The 6,535-nt window shown below is 42.8% G+C and overlaps 1 long non-coding RNA gene across 1 annotated transcript; it reads left to right on the top strand.

The window, feature by feature from the left end:
* Positions 1 to 252: 252 nt before the first annotated feature.
* On the top strand, positions 253 to 5,683 carry LOC115605218. Its single transcript, XR_003990540.1, has 2 exons — positions 253 to 412; positions 5,405 to 5,683. It is a non-coding gene; the product is annotated as an uncharacterized LOC115605218 (long non-coding RNA).
* Positions 5,684 to 6,535: the final 852 nt, after the last annotated feature.

Genomic DNA, 6,535 nt, shown 5'->3' with positions numbered 1-6,535 from the left:
ATCCTCCAAGGTTTTCCCAACTAGTCCCAGTCTGCAGAAGACGCGGGGTCCCGTCCCTCAGTCGGTGCCAGGACTCACATTAAGGGCAGCGGGTCTCGAGCTGCAGCACTGAGCTGAACTGAGCCCCCAGTGCCACAGCCCCGGCAGCTGCAGGCACTTCTAAAACCACACGTGTGTGTGCACATGTCTGTGCATTTACAAACCCAACCTCCCAGTGCAGGGGACAAACAATCATTTCACTGCTAACCCAGAAAGGAGAAACAATCAGTTCTGCAGAGGGGTAGGAGGGGGCAGTGACAGGGAGAGGTCCCAGCGCCGCCAGCCCTGACACACAGACCAGCCCAGATGGAAGTTGAGGAAAATCTCGTCACTGCCCATCCTGGAAATCGGTTCACTCCTTTGGTAAAGCCAAGTAAGTCCAAATGACTCCAAAACACTTAGATGGATGTGAGGTTATGAAGGTGAGGCTTAAGCAAGGTTCAGCCCACCGAGGTTTGTGGGGACCCTGGAGGAAACGAGGCATTAATAGAGCTTTATCTAACTAAGTCTTTAAAACAATTTGTTTCTGATCAAGTGAGCATTTTGATAATATATCTATGATATGCTTTGAATATTTCCTTAAAAAATGCTGAAGACATTTTCCCTACTTGAGAATTATCTACAGGAGGTCTCTATGACACCATCTCCTCTTTTACATGCCTACCCCTAACAAATCAGAGAAATACGTCAGATGCTACAGTTTAAACTTTCATCATATCTGAAAGTATACATCTCTTTTAAAGTGTATTTTCATGAGCACAGGGAATGCTGGAATTGCAGAGGGATGTGGCCTGGCTGCTACGTTTTCCTGCAGTGGTGGAAATCTCTGCAGTGATTTAACAAGGATTATCTAACCACCTGCCAAAATGCAATTGTTCTGGCTGGACCCTCCCAGGCCCTGTGAAACCCTCACAACAAGGGGGAGAAGGAGCTGTGAAGGGTTTTGCGTTGTATTTCCACAGCACTTCTGAAAACTGACATGAATTCGGTTCCCCTTGTGCTTACACTACTGCTCCATGGGTAAATCCTGCTCCAGAGCAGGACTGAGCAAACAAACCCTGCCCCTGTCCTGCAGAGGGCTGTGGAGCAGCTTCTCCAGAGAGCTCTGTGTGGTTCCCTTCACTGCTGGGGACCATGCTGGACCATTTGTGTCCCATGTTGGTGGTAGCTTCAGCAAACAATCCAGAGGAAACCAGGAGCTGTTAGGTTTGATGCTGGCACCGAGCGGGTCCGGGCTGTGCTGGGAGGGTGCTGGGTCTGGGTTGGCACTTGGGTCAGTGCCTGGGGATGGAGGTATTTAAAACCTGGCCTGTGTTCAATAAAGCACAGGGGGGATCAGCAGAGGGAACTGAAGTGAAGGTCCTGCTGGCAGCAGCCAGCCCTGCTCCTGCCCTGGGGCTGCTCCAGCAGCTGTGGATGGTGCTGGTCTGAACCATCACCCTGGCACGTGCAGCGCCTTAGCGCGCTGCTGTCATCTGCCAGCATCCACCCGCAAAAGCAGAGGATTAATACTGCTCCTGTCACTCAAAACCTTCATGTTTGCAGCACCTGAACTTGCGACCGGCAGCAGGATGGCACCGGCACGCTGCAGGATGGTCACAGCATGTCCAACAGGCAGATAAACCTGTGTCGGGTCTGGTGGTGATGGTGGTGATGTTCTGTCTCTTTGCTCCGCATTCTTTGAAGCCCAGAGCTGCTGCACAGTGTTGCCTTGAGGCCTTATTGCTGCTTTGTTTTAAACCATGCCTGACAAATGGATTTTAACATTGTGACCTCTCCTGAGAGAGCTGGACTAAGCAAGTGCTTCACTTTAAATATTGAAATAGTATGATTACGCTTGTCAGGAGGAATAAATAGCTTTGTGACTTATACAAAGCTGCAAACCATTTGCCACAGCGCTTGGCTCTGCGGGCACTTGTTGTGGTTTAAGCCCAGCTGGTAACTCGGAACCACGCAGCCGCTCGCTCACTCCCCCCTCTTCTTCCTGCCCCCTTTCCCGAAAGGGCTGGGGAGGAGAATCGGAAGAATGCAACTCCCATGGGTTGAGATAAGAGCAGTACAGTAACTAAGATATAATACAAAACCACTACTGCTACCACTAATAATAATAATAATGATAAGGGAAATAACAAGGGGAGAGGATACAATTGCTCACCACCTGCCAACCGATACCCAGCCCAATCCGAGCAGTGATCTGGGCCTTCCGGGTAACTCCCCCCAGTTTATATACTGGGCATGATGTGCTGTGGTATGGAATACCCCTTGGCTAGTTTGGGTCAGGTGTCCTGTCTCTGCTTCTTCCTGGCTTCTTCTCCTCCCTGGCAAAGCATGAGACTGAGAAAGTCCTTGGTCGGAGTAAACATTACTTAGCAACAACTAAAAAAATCAGTGTTATCAGCATTGTTCCCAGGCTGAAAGTCAAAAACACAGCACTGCACCAGCTACTAAGCAGGAGAAAAATGACTGCTGTAGCTGAACCCACGACAGTGGGGCATCACAGTCAGCAGGTGGAAAGCCTTTCTTGGAAGTTGGTTGTGACAGTAGCAAATATTAAGGAAGAAAAAAACCTGAGAATATTAACTTGAAATGTAAGTATGATTCATCTGCTAATCACTGCATCTATCCCTGAAACTGTTGTCTCTTATTGAAAGAAGGATAATAAGACTGTCCTTTATAAAATGGATAGTCCTGAAAGTGTGTATCAGTACCTAAGATACAGGGAGCTTATTTTCTCGCTGTCTCTTAATACAGAATCAGAAGACCAATTCAATTCGCTGCCATTAGGAAGAATAAAATCCAACCCTGAAAGAAAACTAATACCCAGCATACATTTGCCTTGGAAGCCAGGAACTTGACACGATACAAAAAGTAACTGGATATTTATGCAGAAATTAAAGTTATATATTGAATTAATAATTTTGAGGAACAAATGTTTGGAAAAGATGTTAAATCTTATATCTCTCATATTTATGTCCCAGCCCATGGCAGGGAGGTTGGAACTAGATGATCTTAAGGTCCTTTCCAACCCTAACTATTCTATGATTCTATGACTTAGCAGCTGTAAACTAACTAGCTGAACCTGAAAAAGACAATGAGCAGCTTAATTTGATTAGCTGCAAACAAATAGTTAACTGTAGTGGTGTGGAAATAAAGGAGCTTCTGAAATTAGAACAGAATCGGAATCTTAGGCAATAACTTGAATGACATACTGCCAGTAAAAGAAATATTACGTAAAGCACTACATGCTGCAGCTATTACTAATTCTCAGTCTTCCCATACTTTTATTAAGCTGATCTTAGCTTGTACAGCACCCCCAGGAACCAGATGAACTTTATACCTAGTACACCCCAGTACTTTCAGAGCTTGGCAACCTATTTACCTTGATGGAAGAGATTATATATAAGTATTATACAGTTTTTTACTGTATTTATTTACATACATAATCTTAAAGGATTATATGAGCCACCACCCACTAAAGTAGGTCATCAGAGTTGAAGGCACATTTGTAGATAGGCGAGACGACAACACTAAATAGCTTCCACTACTAACCTCTTGTTACGTGGTGCTGCGTCTTCATTTTCCAGGGCTATCAGGCTCCTTCAAGTCCTTATGAAGAAGATGTTTTAAAATGCACAGTTTCCTAGTCTGGTGCAAAACCACTGAGTAACATTTACCTGATTTTTTGACATGAGGAGGTTTCATTAGCAGTAGCAGAGCTGGGTATACATTTGCTATTGAGCAGATATTATGCCTAGCTCTCCCCTGTCACTGGTTTCAAGAACAGAATTGGGTTCTGAGAAACAGAACTGGGAGGCAAATACAAAATCAGTACCGTGTTTGCTGTAAAGGAAGCAAAAGGCAAGGAAATTCTGAACCAAAGCCTTGTGTCTTTGACCTAACTTGTTTTCAGTGTTGTTACATGTATTGCATGAACTGGCAAACTACACAAAAATGTCCTTTCAAGCTCTCTGAATGCAAATTCTTGGAAATGAATCTATTGGGATCTATTAAAAAATAGTCAGCAATTTGGGTGAAGAAGGGCTATATCTAATTTCTAATGAAACCTCCTTAAGAAGGCAAGTAGTTAGAACTGGCTTCATTTTTCATGCAGCCATAAACTTCTTTAATGATAATGTGCTGGAACAAAGATGCAGCTATTTCAGAGCCTGGCTGAGCTTTGCTGCTGCAGTCAAAACCAAAGAGTGCCTTCAACTTTGCAGCTCGTGATGAAAGAAAGTTGTTGCACCAGAGGGAGTTCCTGACAATACTCTCTCAGATTCCCAGAGATGAGCTTGCCTTGGGTAATCTCACAGAAAACAGTGCAATGTGGCTGGGTGTTGAGGTCAGTGACAAGCTTAGGACACAAAATAAGAATCACTTGGGCCCGTTGTCCCCTGGAGCACAAGTGACATAAAGCATCTTTCAAGAAGACAGTGGGATACTTCTCCCACTGGGAAACCAGCTTCTCCCTCTTTTGCTGCTTATTTTTAGCTTTGGTTAGAGATGCGAAAAGGCTAGAGTAGTACTCACTCCTCTCTTGCACCTCCCTGGCAGTTTCTAAGGACATAACTTAATTTTACCACGTACACTTTCAGAGAGGGAGTAAGATCATTCATGGGTGCTAGTAACTGTGTGGGACAAGAAATGCCTAGGAAACAGCCATTTGTGTGGGGGTCTGTTTCAATGGGAATTAAATATCAATGCAATTAGAAGGCCATTTACATTTTGCCATTGATTTGGACACTGGATATAATCTTATTCTGGTAAAGATATAGTTTCTGCATGATTCATAACAATGCCTGATACACCAGTTACATTTCTGCTTTCTGAAAGCATCGGGGCGTGCTTTGGGATGAAAATACCACCGTATTTACTCCAGAATAACCTTAAAACCCCCACACAAATTTTACACAGCCTTTTTGCATTTTGCTCTTATAGATGCCAAGCCATTAGTATGCCTACCCTCTTGTACTAACCTGAAATTATTAAATTAAATGTTTGTGATTATGACTATATTTCACTGGTTCTTGAATGTGGATAGTTCAATACAATTTCTAACCTGCACATGCTTGCCACCTGGGGGCTGTGAGTCATGTTTGTTTTAAAAGAGGCAGCACTCACAGACTGTCACTCAGCTGGGTTATTAGAAACAGAGCACTTTAAGAAATACTCTGCCATCTCCTTGCCTCTAAATATAGCTAGCATGCGTGGGTCTTAAGCGATTTAGCTAGTCTGAGAAAAGGCCTCATTCCAAATAATCAATTAAAAATCCATCATTTTAAGAACTATGTGGCCTCAGGCCAAATGCATCTTGGATGTAATACCTTTGACTGTTTAATGCTGATATTAATTATTTGTATTACAGCTCCAGATCCTAACGCAGAATGAGATTTCTTTGCACTAGCAAGTAACAAGACCTGTTCCAAAGAGTGAACTATTTAAGTAGGCATGATGGACAAAAAGCAGCAGCAGAAAATCATCATTATTCCCTGCTTCATGGATGGAAAACTGAAAGACAGATTCAATGACCTGCCAAGGGTCACATAGGAAAAGAAGTAATTCATAAATCCCAGCACAAGGTCTTAAGCCATGCGATTTCCTCTCATTCTTTAATCAATAATAAAACACCACAGATGTCTAAGAATCTAATACCTACAAAATCGCTCCAAGGTCTATAGGCATGATACAATTAATTTCCATTAAGAGCAATCTAATGTGAGGGCACTATGTACTGACCAGGAAAATAGGCCTTGCAGAATTTGCAGGTTTTAAATACTGTTTTAATAAAGACTATAAAAATCAGGGATTATCTAATTAAAATAAAAATGAGGGGAAACAGTTGCCAAACCTTTGACCCAAGCTAAAATCAAAGTAACTGATCCAGGAAGTAAACCAGTTAGGAAAGACCAATTAGGTCTAGAGAAAGAAAAGTCTGAAAGTGGAAGTATCTATAACGGATTTTCCTTTTTTTAAGTGAGAGTGTTATTTCTTATGTTATGTGTTTTGCTGGCTAGACCTTTAGGGCTGTACTCAGCCAAAATTTTTAAGTCCCACCTCCGCTATTAGCACAAAGGATTACCAAGAGAAATTCTCACAGATTCACCTGCCTGAAGGATTTGGATTTCAGGAAGAACATCAATTATCAAACAACTTGCAACATGATCACAACAAACAATGCTGAATTGTGTAAGTCAATGCCTGAAGGTTGTAAGGAAGAAGTTAAGCACTGTGGGAGAAGTTCAACTCACCCACCTCCCATAAGACCAAAACAGGAAGCTTCCATAAATACCTGATGTCCTTCTACCCAAATCTCTCCATAGTTTCTTTCAGGTATTTCCACAAATGTAACGTCAATCATCACTAGGTTGTGCAGTACGTAATAGGGTCTCAGCATCCATAGACTATCACCTTTGAATCTTCCCACTAACCTCGCTTATAACTTAAAGTAGTAGTAAAAGTAAAAAAATAAATTACTACTTCTAAAACGTAAGCCTGA

Source organism: Strigops habroptila, chromosome 3, assembly GCF_004027225.2.
Source record: "Strigops habroptila isolate Jane chromosome 3, bStrHab1.2.pri, whole genome shotgun sequence".
Lineage (NCBI taxonomy): Eukaryota > Metazoa > Chordata > Aves > Psittaciformes > Psittacidae > Strigops > Strigops habroptila.
The sequence above is the reverse complement of the archived record's forward strand: the minus strand, read 5'-3'. Positions and strand labels throughout refer to the sequence as shown.